Source organism: Eleginops maclovinus, chromosome 17, assembly GCF_036324505.1.
Source record: "Eleginops maclovinus isolate JMC-PN-2008 ecotype Puerto Natales chromosome 17, JC_Emac_rtc_rv5, whole genome shotgun sequence".
Lineage (NCBI taxonomy): Eukaryota > Metazoa > Chordata > Actinopteri > Perciformes > Eleginopidae > Eleginops > Eleginops maclovinus.
In genome coordinates this window covers 13,119,174-13,136,721 of record NC_086365.1, presented here as the reverse complement: position 1 = coordinate 13,136,721, position 17,548 = coordinate 13,119,174, and positions in this window count along the sequence as shown.

The window sequence follows — 17,548 nt, the reverse complement described above, 5'->3', positions numbered from 1 at the left end:
TTTAAGATTCAAAGGCTTTATTGTGATATGCACAACAACTTCAGCGTGGCAATGAAAATCCTAAGTCCCAGGCTCCTGAACAATGTAACATACAAAACACTTAAGACATACAAAGCAATGAAATAATGCAAGTAATATAATAGTACAGCTAAAATCCAGGAGTAGGTACCTTTACATGTAAAAAAGAATGAGATGAAACACAATACAAAATAAGATAAAAGAACGGTATAATGAAATAACGTTTATTGTAATAATGTATACATATATAGACTATTAGCTGCTAGTGATGACACTTCACAGAGCTCTTCTCAGGCCTTTAACAGTGTTATTGATCGTGGGATAAAACCGATCCTACTATTGAATACAGTATATGTAAAAAAAACAATCCTTTAAAAAACTATCGTGTAAAGTTTAGTTTCACATTCATCAGTAACTTTAAACCATAGCTTCCTGCTAACCACATTTGTTTTTTGTTACAGAGTTAAAGTTTTTACAGACATGTGAAAAAGAGAAATGGCTGCAGGACAGAATATCTGTAATTATCTCTAACAAGCGTATTCCTAAGCGGACTGCCATTCTAATAGAAATGCAAAAGTTGGCCCGCGTTGGCCTTCGCGTCTGCTTTAATGGCCAGGCGAAAGAGTTGAGGTGTCGCTTTGAACAGCAAGAAGTGGCACCTGTACCTGATCAAATCTTCAAAGATTTCACACACCGGTCCACACAGAATGAGTAGTACTTAATAAGTAAGGCTTTTTGAAGCTGACCGTGACACCGGCTGAACCCTGACGCCCTCACATGATTAATAGCATTATGGTAAGTCCTTTTTTTCTCTCTAAGTAAAGGATTGTTTGAGGCTGTCTGATCAAAACGTTCAACTTTTTTATTGGTCCGACTGTCAAAGGAGGCAGACTTTGTGTTGGGTGGTTTGAATTTCATCTGTCTGGATGGGGAATGGACATGAATAGGGCATGACTTGATGGACTCATTAAAGAAAAACCTCTCTAAGATCAGCATGAAGCCTGTTACTGCATATGATTAGCGTTTCAATGCAAACAAACACCCTATTCCTCACAGAACCGGGGGTTGAATAATGACTGACTTTCTACTTGTATAGCTGCACATCTGGACTTTGGAGTGAGAAGAGCGCACGTAATCACTTGCAAATGTTCACACGAAAGCACCAGACTTCATAAATATGTATCCTCGGATGAAAAAACAGAAAAGCAAGTGATTGCAGATTAATAGTGACGTTTAAAAACAGCCCACTCTGAGGGTTTTCATAATAACGTGGCCCGTGCGATTGTGAAATCCACATGTGTAGAAGCCGCCTGCGCCACAGCTTTCAATTGGATTCAAAATGGATTCTGCCGGCTCCTGGAAGAACATGAGATCAAAAGTGACATCCATCTGTGGATAATTTAACGTTATTGACAATCAGCCAAAGTCACCAGGACAGAAACTGTGTTTGACCCATCATTGAGGCTCAATGCTCGGCCATATGTCTATGTTTTGAGGATTTTTGAAAGTCTGGTTTCAAACTTAGGCCTAAATGTAAAGAGCACTTGATATGAGGGACATAAATACTCACACATTGAGGCACTCACACGCATGCCAGCACCGTATCTGCCTTCCATTATCCGCCTCTTCATTTCTCCAGCATCACAACACATGGAACAAACACATCTCACATGATGACATTTTACACTGTGGGAGTGAGTTATGACATGCTACTTTACATTACATACATGCCACTCAGGCTCAGAGGCGCTGACTTATCAGCTATATTGTGACAATTGATGCAATGTTGTAAGTTCGTGACAGAGATGACTGGTAGCTGCTTATGTCATCTGAACCGTGAGGCGCACACTTAGTGAGAAACGCTTGTGATCACTGCAACTGTGAATTAGCAGCTTAATGCCTCAATATAACTGCCTTGTTTTTCAAATTTCATATAATCCCATTAACTGAATGAATTTGGTATTTGCAAATGTTGTACTCCTGAAAGTTTGGTGTCTTCTTTCGTCCTTTGCTGCCTTTGTTGATAATCAAAAACGTCAGACTGTTTGGATTTCTATGATCCTTTGCAGATTTGCGATTAGCATAAACCATAAGCCAAGCTAAAGCGACACTGGCTAAAATCACAGTGGGATCCTTATTTGTTAAGGCGTGACGCCTCATAGCCTGTGTGTCCTGCTTTGAGCTTGCTCACATAGTGTCAGCACGTACCCCTGAGTCCTGTTAGCAAAACCCCCGGAGTTGAGGAAGATCAAATTTTACCAACAGACACACGCAGCCACCCACATGAACACAAACGCACATATGATACACAAACCAAGCACAATTATGCTCCCATATTCATGTCTTGATTCCCACATATGCAGGCACACACACTTCCCTGCACGCTCCTCCACAGTCCACAAACATACCTATTTCTTGATTAATTGGATGCCCTGCCTAAGCTTCCCAGATTAGGCTTTGACATAGGTTATAATTAAATAAGACAAATTCAGGAAGTGTATGAAATCTCTCATTTCCTGAACAGAAATGTGAGTTTTAATTTACCTCATGCCGAGACGAGCTGTGGTCACCTGCGGAGAGCCAATTCACTGTGCACGGCTCAGCACATGGTGTCTGGCTTGGACAGAATGCGTCGTTAAAATAAACCCCCAATGCCAATTTATGGAACAGCGGTCAAATATTTATCCAGTTGATGAGCTGGGCTGTGTGTTCCTCCCTGACAATAATTAAAGACAAACCTCGGCTAAAGGTGAGCAGCGGCTATGACATCACTTCACAAAGGCTGCCTGATTTTGAATAGTGGACAAAACAAAAGTGCTCTGATGTGTTATTTCTCAGTCCTTGTCTTGCATGATAAGTAGAAAAGAGGTTGATGAATGATGCCACTATGGATGTTTTTTTCCTGTCTGCAAGTGGGTAAACATCCTAAATGTCAAAGTAGCTGCTTATTCAAACTGATTTAACCTACTCAACAAGAATTGGCATGTCAGGTTTGGAAATAAATGGGTTTCCCTTGTTGATGTGAACCTTTAACCTCCGCCGAAACACCCCCTCTTGCTCAACATGACGCAGTGGAATATCAGTCTAATTCTCTTGTCTGGAAAAAGGAGTATATTCCCCATCATCCACTGCACACAGATGGGACTTCAAAGATGTGAGAACGAGTGCCATAATTCCCCATATGCTACCTCCTCAGTGGAGGCTATTGAGATGTAGGCATGAATGGGAATGAATGGGGCGCTGGGTTGTGTGCTGCGGGAAGGGCCTGTTGTGAGAGCTGGGGTTTTCTCAGATAGGGATCACAGCCTGAGGTGCTGCGTGTGTCCAATGAACAGTACTCAGCACCCTGGGATAACAATGAGAGCAGAGCAGTTCTGAAAATCAATAAACTGCTGGAGCTTTCCGTGGTCTCCTTCATAGAGAAATAACAGCATGCCAGAGTCGATCTGTGTCTCTCTCTCCCCCCCCCCCCCCCCCCCCCCCTCTTTTTCCACTGTCTTTCTCTTCAGCTCTTGTTTTTATACAAACATGAGCAGGGGAGAAAGTCAAAAATGTGTGGTACTGCGCTGCATATACAGTAAATACAAACTCTTCTGCTTTTAATCTTCACACGCTGTATTTTCTATACATATTTCAGTTAAATATGCCCTTATAAATGTCACATCTAATCCATGGACTCACAGCATTAATGTGAAGATTGGAAGACATGCATGGAAACAAGTCAGGACGGGAGAAAAGGGGGATTTTGTAAATCTCCCATCAAAGTTGTCTAATTATGTTAATCAAGAATTCTCCAATGTCAGCATTGCTGGAGAGGATGAGATTTGGAGAGAGAGTTCTGTAAATGATGGACCAACCAAATCAGTTGGACCACAATGATAGTAATGACATTAATTAATTAAAGTTGGACATACAAAAGAGGCAGGCTTAAGTTACAGGCACACTTCAAGAGTGAACACATGAATTAATATCAAGAATCAATTTGTTGCAAGATAAATGTTTTCTTACGCTGAATCAGCACAGATTTCTCTCAGCGTTTATGGAAATGAAGTTTTGCTCCAGAGTGAGAAATCCACCATCTGTAGAGGGACATCGACTAGAACTGGCTGATAGGACTAAATTAATAGAAGCATGTATGTGAAATATTTTTTCCAAACCTCTTAATTAATAGAAATGTAACACAACTCTTCAAATGTTATGTCTGAGCATTTGCTCAGCATAACGAATGTTAAACAGAATTGCCAGATTAGCTGCAAGATTAGACACATGCTAGCCTAAAGACCTTTTTGACTTCAACACAATGCCCTTATGCATGAACCGGTTTTGTGAAATGATCTTATTCACATTCTCACCACTGTTAGATTTTTTAAAAAGGACACTTTAGAGGTTAAATATGTCCTATACATATCATTGTTTCACAGGGGTTATGTGCTAGCCACATTCTCGCTTGTTCTAGTAAGTGGATTTACTTTTGAACATAGCTAACTGTCTCCTGGCTGTATAGCTAGCTTCATATTTACTGTACAGACATGACAATGAAAGCAAATAAGTGTTATCGCTGGTAGTTTTAAAGTTTGAACAGAACGTGATGTGGTAAGTAGTCTTAATGCCAAGCCAAGCTAGCAAAAAGACTAGTTTAGTTGGATGTAGCTTTACCATTGATGTCCACCCAAAACATTAGAGAGGTATGAAACTTGTGTTCACATCCTGGGAGTTTTGTGCTTGATATGCTTGGCATTCAAGCATTTAAGTCGTGAGAACACCTCTGCTTGGCAGTGCCATGCTATCGTTTTGATTACCAATTATTCCAGGACATATTGGTAAGAAAATATGTTGAATTTAGCCTCAGAAGCTAACAATTTAGCAAGATATCAGGCAGGTTCAACAATGCAATAAATCCAGGGATTATGACAGAGAAAAATGATGAAGCCGTCCAAAGTATTTACATTTGCCATAGAAATATTATGAAATTAAAAAAGAAAAACCTCTAAATGACTAAAATTACAATATACTAACGTATCTCATACAAAAGAATTAACTTCCATGACCTTAGCCATGTCTTCATATTCTATACGTGCTATAGTGTCAAGTTCAGTAAGGGTGTAAAAATGTGCTTATCTTCACTCTAAACTAACCAATATATGTTATGAGTCTAATTGTTTCTGAGATATAAATCAGAAAGCACCTACAGCATTATTTACCTATTCAAAATGATATATTACATTGCACAGCGATACATGCTTTCATACCCCAACAGCCTAAAGCGTCATGGTTGTGTGTACGGCAGCACACATTAAAAACAATCAAGCTGTTTATTGTGTTTGCATAATTAGATCTTTAACAGCGGGAGGCATTTTCCTCTGATTCTCTAATTTGATACAGTATCTCATCACCATGTCGCAGGTTAGCCACATAGGGAGAGAACATTAATCTAATCTAACACTTCATTCAAAACTCCAGGGGATCGCTGCTAAGTGTTGCAATTTCCGACTATTAAATTAATGTTGTTGTTTGTTTCATGACGGAACAAATAGGATATGCTTGATGAATCAGATCTGTCGCTGAGCAGAACATTGGACAATTTAAACGATGCGCTGCAGTGGTTGTCGCATTATTAATATACCTGTGTGCAATACTGGAGAACTAACAGAGTTTAATTTAAATATAGTGTTGTCACTTAATATAAGTATTTATATCAACTTGATGAAGTGGATCATATTGAGCCTTGGAGCTCTCTCATGATATATGATCATACTGAAGACACATTCATAATTTGTGGATCTGTTGCCAGGATACTGATGTCATTTTTGATTACTGCTTGCATGTATAACATATGATGTAAGCTCTTGTTACATGCATTTTAAATGTAAATGAATGAGATAAAAATGAAAATAAAAAATGTAAACGTTTCTAATGTCAAACTTTTGTGTGTTTCCAAGCAGTCGGTAAAGTGCCGACCTTTCTTTAGGACACATATGCACACTGTTGTTTAATTCCCATAACAGCACAGAACTCTCTAGAATGGGCTTGAGACAGAACAAAACATTACACCCCATTTGCATGTCATTAGGAAAATGGAAAGCCACCTCCCCCTGTGGGTTTAACCCCTTATAAATATATTTAAATATATAAATATCATGAATACATTAATTGAGATTGCCCTCACAACACAACCACTAAAAGCACGCCACAGTGCCACTGCGGAGCTGCTTTGTCTCTCTTGGGAGAGGTCATGCGTGCAGATGGCTCCATACACACCTGGACACATGCACATACACACACTAACAAAAAAAAACATGATGACTTCTCCACACAACTTATCCCTGACCTTCTCATAAACACACACAGAGAGCCTCACACTCCACCCTCTATAAAATAGTCACAGACACAGACTTCCTAACCACCCACACCTCTCCCAGCTCTGACTTTACAACACAGGCTGTCTCTCTCCGCGTCTTTTGCTACTTTCCCCCCTTTTCTCCCTGGCTTTTTCTCTGTTTTCATGGATCAGCGGAGAGAGCAATTACATCAGCGTCGGTCTGGCGGCCTGGAGATGAAGAGCTGTGTGGCTGTGGGCAAACACCTGGCCACGGTTAGAGGAGCAGAGCAGGAGGAGGAGATGCAGTGCAGACAGATGTGCTGCAGGTTCTCTGGGCTGTGGGGAGACCTGGAAGCACAGTGTGTGTGTGTGTGTGTGGGGGGGGGGGGGAGTTGAGTTTTGATGGAGAGCATTGAAGCACAAACGTGAGAACCCACAAGATGTGTGCATGTGTGTGCCTATTTGTAAATCATGTGCGAGTGTGGTTGAATCAGTGAAGCCCTAAAACAACCCCCATCACAAGCAGTTAACATTACAATCCTTCACAGCAGTCAAAACTCTGCACCAGCAAAGTTTCAGGCTATCCATTCAGCAGGCGTCTGCCTTTCTACTTATTGACACAGTCACAGACATTTGCATTACAAAAGGACACTGTTTGAAAATATGCACAAAACATGTCATCTCTGATAGAGCTTCAAAAATGCTTCAAACATGGCCAAAAACACTGGGAAACTGCACAAAACGTAAAGAGGACAATAGAGTGTGAAACCCTTGCTGTGCTGCCATTCCCCTATTATCTGTTGCTGAGGGATATAACATTTTTTGGAGGAAAAAAGACGAAAAGAGGGAAAAGTGTGCCATGACATGAAACAAACAGGACTAAAAGAAAGTGAGCAGTAGAGGGAGGGAGGGAGGGAGGGATGTTGCTCTTTGACCTCAGTATAACCTCCAGGAGACCTGAGACAGACATGTGGTTGCCATCTGGCCTGGCTTACCTTATATTATACCAGCTGAATTATTCTTAAGTGTTACTATTAGATTCATGCTGCTACGGCTGATTTAGCTTTAGTTTTGTTTATGGCTCAACTTAGCGTAGCTCTCTTAAAGTGTTAAATATGAAAAAACAACAACACTGTATATGATTTTAATGTTAGTGGATTAATAAATCATTGTTTACCTTATACACATTGAAGTAATATACTGTTAGCAATACACAGTATTTGCTAAAGGTATTACAACACTAAAGTAGCATCAAAATGTGCTGTTAACTTTTTGTTCAATTATTAAAACATGAGGTCACTTTTCAAGGACTCAACATGCAAATCACAAGGTTTTCTCAAATGTTAGTTTGAAGTTTAACTGTAAAAAAAGGTCCCATATTAAGAAACAGAGCTTTATTTTTTCTTGTAGCTTCTTTTCTCCTGGGCAGCTAACCTGTGTTTACACATGCAAGTTTAAACTGACATCTTAAGCTTACTGTAAGCTTACTATAAGTGGCACTTCAGATGGAGCTGAGTTGGGAGATTGTGCAGACCCAACGTAGAAAGCAGCTCAAATTAGAACGACAGCTTCTACATTCACAGAGACAAACATGCTTATGTTCTAGAGGCAGGCAATGTAAACCAGAGCCTCTCTTTTCTTACATTGTTGGCTGACTGGGAGTCTGCAAAATCACCTCCAGACTTTTGTATTCTAGGTTGTTATCAAGCAACATAAAAATATAGAGATGGTGTGTTTTATAACCCGCTGTTAAAGTGCTAAGACACGCAACAATGCGAGGCAGATGCTAAGGCTGAGCAGAGGCGACTTCAGCTGGGATAAAACAAAGCTGGAGCTAAAGGCCAACAGCACTGCTAGCAGGGGGGCAAACGCTGAATGTTTGAGTAACTTTACTGGTATAAGACAAGTCACTGAGCTTCAGAACACACAGATGAGTAAAATATCATCGAAATATAGACATATACAGCCAGATACCAAGAGAAACTAGATCATATTTGACTCCTGAGTATATGTGTATGATGTAAATGCCAAAGACAAAAAGTACTTTAAGAAAGTATACAGAAAGTATTTATTTTTTAAGAGTTGGTTAGACTAGACAATTTAAAAAATGTGTATTTTAGGTGTTTTTTTTGTTGCTAACTCTAAGGAGGCTTTCATATGTCTTTCACTGAGGAGAAGCTTCAGAAACACTTAAATGAAGAATTATGCAGAATGTATTAAGTAACCTTCCTTATATCTGTACCTCGACACAATCCTCTTTCTTGGATCTGCAATCTTCAACCTGGTGGTTTGGTTTATCTTCAGCTGTGAGAGCTACCACAGAGAGGTGTGAGCAAAACAAAGTCAACCAATTCATTTTAATCACAGGTGGACGCCAATAAAGGTATAGAAACATCTCAAAATGAAGTAAAGAATGTTTGCATGAGGATTCAACATAAAGGGGTCTAAATACTTTCTAAAGGCACTGTATAAGTATGGATTTGGATGTGAACATACATATTAAAAACATAGAACCATCCCATATCCATGTATTCATATCAAGTGGAAAGTTCTTTATCTACAAATACGACAATGGAGCCTTGAAGTATTACAATCTAGTCGTTTGTCCCAGCAGCTGATGATTGTGCAGCTGGAATGGCAATGTCTGTTTATAAAGATTTGCTGCAGCTTGGATTGTAGATCTAGATAATGCAGCTCTACCCGTGGATGCTGATCTTTGTTCTCTGCAGCTCTAACCCGACTCACAGGCACTTGTTGCAGACGAGCCGCAGCACGCCTCCTAGCCAATTAACAGTAAAATCAACCCAAACAGATTTCCAATTGATAAATCTTTAATGATACCAGGGATTTTACACAAATGCACACTTGACAGTGCTAATTTAAAGCAAATAGCAAGCTTGATTAAAAATTCCCCAGGCACCGTGGGGGGAGATAAATGTTTGAATAATTTATCAGATTTAATTGACACGACTGCGATGTTGTAAACAGAAATGTTTTGATGTTCGTAATGCATTTTGACACGATTAGATTTTGGGCCTGGTTCCAAAGAGGAGAGCGGTAGAATTCGAAAAAAGTGGGGAGAGATTCAATTGGGTGGGGGTGGAGGGGTACTCTAGAAAAGGAGAAAGAGGAGGCAGAGAAAGCCTTAGTATTCCCTATTTTACATATTATTCCAGATCAAGCTGCCTGTACAAGCACTACTGGATATTTTATCATAACAAATAAAATAATAAATAAGGCAGAGGAAGAGGAGGCTGTGAGTGAAAGTGATCAGCAAACACAATGATACACAAGCCTGGGAGCCAGCCTGAGGCTACAGCGCTGTGGATTGACCCCCACAATGTGACACTAAACAAGGATGTAAATACTGCGAGAACTGAAACCGGAGAGGGAGGAAAGCGGGGAATTCGAAGGCCGAGCACATATGGTGCAATGCACACAAAAACAGGGAACAGATGATGGTAAAACAGGGCCACCTTGACATATTCCATAGGATCATGTCCCACTGGGGACCTAGCAGGGGTTACACGGACGGCAGGTGCGGGGCCACAACTCGTCCGATAAGACACTGATCTGCATGTGCCTGCCTGCTCTCCTGTCCCTGGTAAACATCTCGGTTATCTGCAAACAAACAGAGTTTACTAGCGACTACGAATGAATACATCAAATTTTGATGGAACTGCCGTGTTGGGCTCAGAATGCATCTCCGCCATGATACAATGTACACCGGAATACATGAATAGCCAACAAGCAGGGCCCTCGCTGTTTGTAGGGGGTAATGTTGACTGAATTTTTAAAGATGTTATTTTGATTTGACACGACTGCTGGCTCAGTGGAGTTCCGAGGGGGGGGAGATAGAAGACAGACAGAGGAAGAGAAATGCAAGGCGGTGTGCGTCTGGGGAAGGGCCAGGGTAAACAGCGGTGGGAGAAGCTAGAGAGGACGGAGACAAAAGACAATCAGCTGGTAAGGGATGGAATCACCATATTGACTGTCATGGGGACAGCCTGTATAGAAAAAGGGAAGGGGGGAGGCAGATACCAGTAGATAAACAGATCCGAAGATGACAGGCTGCACAGTGACAATCCTACACATAAAAGCACACAAAGACACCCAGATGCAAAGATGCATGGAAACAAATGTCAGCATTTCAAACAGCAAAATAAAGTCACCCAGACTGCCTGCAGGTAATGTAAGTAATTGGCACCATTTGTTTTTTCTTACACCTTCAATTCACGGTGACAATAGGAGTCAAAAAGCTGCACTGTATACTGCACACACAACGCAAAAAGGGGGCTAGGAGCGAAGCTGACATTACAACACATGCGTTTATGTTGCCTGACAATGTATCGCTTCCACATCAAAGGAAGCCTCACCTTTTGCAAAGCGAGCGCGGGTGGAATAAGCGGAGGCCCCCGCTTTATTAACTCCCAATCAATAAACATGCAGTTGGTGGCGAGGTAATCAGGAAACACAGGCAAATGGCCTGACAATGTATCAAAGCAGACGCTCCGAGGCAACGGCACAAACTCTAACAAGCATTTTATTACCGGTAGCTGTTACTGACATTAGTCAAAAACCAAGAGAGATAAAATAGAATAAGGAATGCAGCGTGGCTGGATGAGAGGGCCCCTCGGCTGAGAGTGTGCACCTCATGCGTTTGATAGCTGCATGCCTCCTCTTTGATATGATAACAAATATAAATTGTTTAAAAACTTCAAATGCAGCGTGTGAGGAGCAGACTTGCTGTGATGGATGTCTGGTGTAGGGGGCGATGAAGATTCTTGTCCATAGACACGGGACAATTGTTTATTTGATGCTCAGAATGTGTTCAAATGATAATAATGCCAGCAATTTCTGGCAGGAAGAAAAGTACTCTGCAAAAATGGCTTTACAGTATGTCTGTGGTGGCAGTGGTGTCCAATGTCACACGGTTGATTAAGTATTCGGACCCCTGACTTCAGTAAGAAAATACACTATTAATGTAATTCCTGCATTCAAGATTCTATTTAGATAAAAGTACAGATCGTTAAACTACTTTTTTGCTGAAACGTATACGAGCAAATTGATACCACTCTGATGTTTGTACGCTAGATATAAGGCTAAGGCCATTAGCCTGCTAGCTTAGCCTAGCATAAGACTACAAATGGGGAAACAGCTGTAGCCTGGCTCTGTCAAAAGTTAACAAAAAAAAGAACCACTAAAGCTTTTAATTCACAAGATACATAATGTTAGTGTAATATGTACAAAGGCCAAAGAGTAAAAACAACACACTGTGGTGTGTTGGGAGGACGTGTTTATGCTAACTGAGCTAGCATAAATGTAGCTTCACAAAACAGTTGAAATATTCCATTTAAATTGTCAAATAGCCTATAAATGTTAAGCAAAAACTTAAATTATTACCTAAGAGGCACAAAAAAGTATAAAGCAACATGAAATATAGATTGAAAAATAAATGAAAATGACAAAAATCGGGCACTAGACTAAAGTGTGATTAGCTTGTACTGCTAAAGTCTACGTCATCCGATGCGTCTGTGGTCTTACTCATACGGTTTGGGAGGTTTGTTCATTTTTCGTTCACCCTGAGGACAACACACAGGTGAAGAAGTGGAATTGAAACGCACTTCTCCCGTTGGCTAATTTGTTTGTTTCGTTCTGGGGCATAGCTGATATTAAAAGTAGATCGTGAGCGTCGCGGTGGTGGGGGAAGGAGGGATGGAGGGAGCTGGGGAAATATGGAGTCAAGGCGGGAGGAAGAGGAGGGAGGGAGGTGTGAGTTTACAAGCCCCAGGTACGGTGAATGGGTGAGTGAGAAGATGCAGAAAAGAAGGCAGTGAGGGAGAGAAAAAAAAAATCTCATCCAAATAACTTTCACCCTGTGGGCACTAAAATGCAAATCAGAGATCAAAGAGGTTCGGAATGGAAAACTAGCGAGATTGGGAGAGAATATCATCAAGCCGGGGTTATATATGTATGTTCAGGATGTGAGAGAGACATGCTGGACCCAGGTAATGGAGCTGACCTGTACTTGAACACTGCCCCCCACTGCCACTATCATTTCCCAGCATGCCTTCTCCCAGGATTATAGCATGTACAGTAAACTGGGAAAGTAATTTAGTTTCTCCTTACAGTACTTTTCCTGCCTTTCTGTTCCTCTCTGTTTATATAGCCTTTTCATCAGGCAGTGTATGTGCAGTTTACACAGACAGAAGCCTCCTCTCAAAGCGGTGGCGAATTCCCCTCTTACATGTTGACACTGAAGGGTTGTCTGGCAGCTACAGTGGCCTGTTGGCATGTCGCAGCCTGACAGAGAGACACTTTCTGCCCCCTCCTACCACCCCCTGGCCACAGCACACTAGAAAGCAGATTAGTATCAGGAAGGAAAAGTGAGGCGTTCACAGAAGAGAACAACAAGAAGCGCTGGAATGTGTGTCTGGTGAACAAAGAACGAATCGACAGATTGTAGTTAACACATGAGAGGCAAATGAAATCATACCAAAATGCATCCCCAAAAATTAAATATGTTACATTTCTACCAACCAGTATAAAAAAACATAATAGGCTGTACGAGGAGTCTCCACTTTAATGTCTTATTAATGTCTGTCTACTCACGAATGTCTAATTAATAACTCATATCTGTCCATGTGTGTCTTGTGTCTCAACATCAAATGTCACAATGTTTTTCTGTGGCTACACTTTAAAAAAATATCTAAATATAGATAATGTTAAGCACAATATATATATATTTTGCCAATACAGATTTGGATTTTGTTCATTGTCTTTTTGACGTGACCTGTCAAAAAGACAGGTCACGTTAAAATGTAGAATACCTTTTATACAATGGCCACATGACTGAATATCATAAACTAAATGTAACTGATGTACTTTACTCAAGTACATCAGTTACATTTTTGTTTTATTATCCTTTCTTTTTCCTGTTCCTATCCCATTAGTCATTTCACAACCCCTTAGATTTAGCTAGTGACCCTCTGAAGGGGGCCTGACCCCTTGGTTTGATGAATCCACCTACTTCATGAAGGTATTTTTACACTCTCATACTGGATCTGAATACGTTTCAAATAACTGTAAGAGAACCTCCTTAACTTTCCCTATCAAGGTGAAAACAAAGATAACACAAAGTATCTTTTTCCACAAGACCTTTAAATGAACACCTTTGAAATCCGTCTGAAAACAAATATGCCACCAACACATTATTCTGCCATTTAAAAAACCCCATACACATCAAAAGTGAAGGTTAATTTCCTAAAGCTGAGACAGAGCAGGTATTCAGCTGCAGTTCTGTGAGTGCCATCTGCATCAGCACCCTCACTGATGTGGATTAGCGGTTCGCAGCACTTTGACTCTCCCTGCCACAGGATTTCCAAACACAGCTGCTTTTTTATAGTTGGTCAGCACAACCTGTGCAGGGCCTTCCTCAAAGACACTCTAGTCTCTTTCTCTTGCCGTATTTGCTTTGAATGTAAATCCTTAATCCTCCCATCGCCTCTTCTCTCTCTCCACCTTTTCTTTGTGTTTGTCCATCCCTCTCTCTTCCCCGTGAGCCTCTCCACCCCTCCTCATTGCCAGCCATACAAATTCTTCTGCGCCCGGTGTCACCTGCTTTGTAATCTGATTACTTCATGGCAGAATTAGTATGTATATTTAATGCAGTTTTTTTCCTCTTTTCTCCTCTCTGTCTTTTATTCTTTTAAATCTTGATGAGTGATGCGGGGAGGAACGGAGATGGGGTGGGGTTGCTCTTCTTGCATGTCTGGCGGATATGCCAGGGCCATGCTAATAAATGACAGCTGATTTATGCGTCTGTATTCTTTTATTTATAAAAAAATAGCACGCGGGCTGATTTCTGATATTAATAATACAAGTGGATCCACTTTGATTAGGCTTCTGTGGAGAGCTGTGCATATTCAGCATTACAATTAAAGCCTCTGATGTGAAATAGGAATGACACGCTAATGAAGCGAGCTAGCGAGCCTGAACCACGACTGTCCAACAGCATTACGGCCCATCTCGGATGAAGAGTAATTATACGAGGAACACTGAAATGTCATTAAAAATCTTCAGTAAGTGATTTAACCCACCATTCCTCACTAATGCTAGTTTTTTTTTTTTCCTTACCACCCCCAACCCCCACATGACCAACTCCCAAGGTCTTCCTTTTCTTTTAAAGAAGAAATGTATTTTTTTCCCACTAGACCAAACTTCCCCCTCAGAAGTTCCATAAACAAAAAAAGGGCAGCGGATCCTTAAACCCAAACATATTGGGACTTAAGACAAAGACATACAGTTGCATTGTCCTAATTTAATTGCAGAACTCTGTGGTGCCGGTGGTGGTAGGTAATTGAAATCATTCCATTATAAATTCCATTATGAATTGGTGATTAAGGCCAGAGGTGATAACAATGGATTAAAGATGATAGTTGGGATTTTTTCTTTTTAGCCTAACCTCTTGAGCCACCTGCCCACCATTCACCTCAAACAGCTTGATCCATCACAGCTAACGTGGAACAGAGATGTGTGGAAAAGAGGGGAAGCAAGGGCAATAAGTGGATTTAATTAATCTGATTCAACCCCTTTCTTTTTGTTTCATGTGCTCTTTTTCGCAGGTTAAAGCAGCCTGGAAGGCCTGTTGTTGTTGTTGTTGAATCATAAAGCAAACAAACACTGTATCATGTTACCATATCATATTCATTACTCCCATTGTCAGTGTGTCTCTGTGCTTGTGTGGGTGAGACAGGGGGGAGAGAGAACCTGGTGGGATGTGTGTGTGTATGTGGTAGATAATGCCACAGGCAAGAATTCATGAATATCAGCAGTTTCTAACCATTTGTTGGGTTAATCCCTTGTTTCAGTTGGAGAAATAGGCATTTCTCTTGCATACATTACACTGGTGCCTGCACAAAGTGAAAAAGTACCTCTATGTCAGGTTCTCTGATGTAATGATGGGTGAAGTTTTATGTATCAGGATCACACAGTTTCATTTTGTCTATGTCAGCAGCTCCTATTCGACAGAGTGGACCAACAGACGTGCAGCTGGTGCATTAACATCGAAACACAGTGACCAGAGGTAAACACAACAAGCATTAAAGAAGACGGATTTCATCGGATTTCGTATTTAAAAGTCTCGATTTGAGTCGCTCTCAACCCCATAGGTTTATACAGAAAAGTGGGCTGTGAAATGACCGACCTAAACCAAATAAATTGACCAAGAACTCCACTGACACGACAAACACGTGACTCCTCTGAAGGCATCTGACGTGGAGCGAAACGCCTCGTGGCACCCAACTGGTTCCTGGAGCCGGGTGGGGCGGGGAGCGGGCCCTCGCCCGCCACCGAACCGAGCATCATGCCTCGCAGCTATGCAATTATTTTTGCACTGCGTCCAATATCAACTTGAGAGCAATGCAAATTATTTAAGACGCGCTTTTCAGGGCTCGCAATTATAATAATGATGATCTCAATTAGCGTTGCCATTGCCTCGGACTATTTAGCAGGCAATTTTGCAGCCTGGGGGCGAGGGTCTTCTCGGAAGCCGCCACGCATCGTCAGGTCAGAAGGGGTGGAGAGAGGAAGAAAGACATGCAGAGACGGGGAGAGACTGAGAGTCGGCACTCTTAATCAATAAACTGTAAGACTGGAGATATTTACCACCAGATCCCACAAGGGGACGGTTCATAAATTGACCTAATTGGTCAGTGTTGGAGATGAGATGAATGATGCCATGATCTAATTTAGAAGGGCTCGATGCAAGCCATTTAGCCTCTTACCATTGTACTGAGATATCTTTACCATGTCAGGAAGTTCAAGGAGTATTTTACACTTAAACTGAACATGCCCTAAATAAAGTTCCAAAGCACCAGAGGCTGGGAGTACAAATGAACATGAGGCTGTTTTCAAGAGCTTTCTATAGTTCCACTGTTTGGGAAAAAAGGCTTATTTACTTTGAGGGTGTAAAGCCTATATCACACGAGCATTTTGACTTTTCCTGTACATCAAAATGTTTTTTAGGACACTGAAAATGAAGATTCTATAAAACTCCAGCCAGGGTCAAGATTTTCAGAAAGCCCTTTTCAGTGTAAACATGTTGGCTTACAACATAACAGTGTGCTCCGTGATCTACTTTGTGGCGCGTCAGAAATGAGGCTACTTTTCCTGCAACGGTGGCATAAATGCATAGTTGAGAGGCAGCAGATGTGGCTAAATATCTGGCTGGCAATAAACTTGATTCTGAATCTTTTCAATAAAACATCTGTGTACATGTTGAAGCAGCTAGTTAGCTTAGAATAGCATAGCAAAGCAGCTAGCCAGTCTTCAGTCAAAGCTGATTGAATCAGCCTACTAGCTCCACTAATTTAGCTAGTTGTTGACCCCTCTTTATATGTAGTTTCCTGGCTGCAGCTTCTCAACAATCTCAACAAAGGGATAAGCCAAATCAAAGTCAGGGGGAAGAACAGGCAAAGGTCAAACAGGTACGGGCTAGCGAAGGTACAAAATGCGGGTGAGCTAGGGCCTTGGCATGAAGACAATCAGGCAGCAGACAGGTGAATGTGGATCGGTTTTTATACTACAGAATTGATTAGGGAATGTGGAGCAGGAGAGTGGAGAGGAGGAACAGGTGGAGGTAATTTACTGACAGGTAAACGGGAGTGGTCAGGTTTAAAAGAACAGCAGAGCTAGAACAGAACAGAATCAAAAGAAGTAGTAAAAGATGTGTGTTTAAAAACGTTTCTGAAAATCTTTAACTATTGCTTCATAAAACCCCCCAATAAATGAAATCCAATGTGGGTGCATTCTGTTTCCCAGCCTGTCATGAAGTATACTGCTCTGCCACTGTATATTAAAGGGACTTCTTTTCCCCCCGCCATCCATGTGGAAAAGGCTTGCACCACCAGCTACCCTTTCTTTTATTCATCGTACTGTAAATAACTCCACTTTATGAAAAGCAGCCAGTGTGACTCACGGATACCTCTCTAACCACAACCCATTATTATTTCATGGCCTTTGAAAGAAGGGTCTATAGCAGGCGCTCTCACACTTTAATGTCGGAGCTCCCTCTGATGTTGTGTAGTACACAGCGGCCCTTGTTGCGCTCCGTATGCGATCCCTCACTTGAATTCACAAACACTTCCAAGTGCATAAATAGCACAAAAGAAGAGTGCCTCGCGAGCTAGCTAATGCTCTGGAACGCCATTG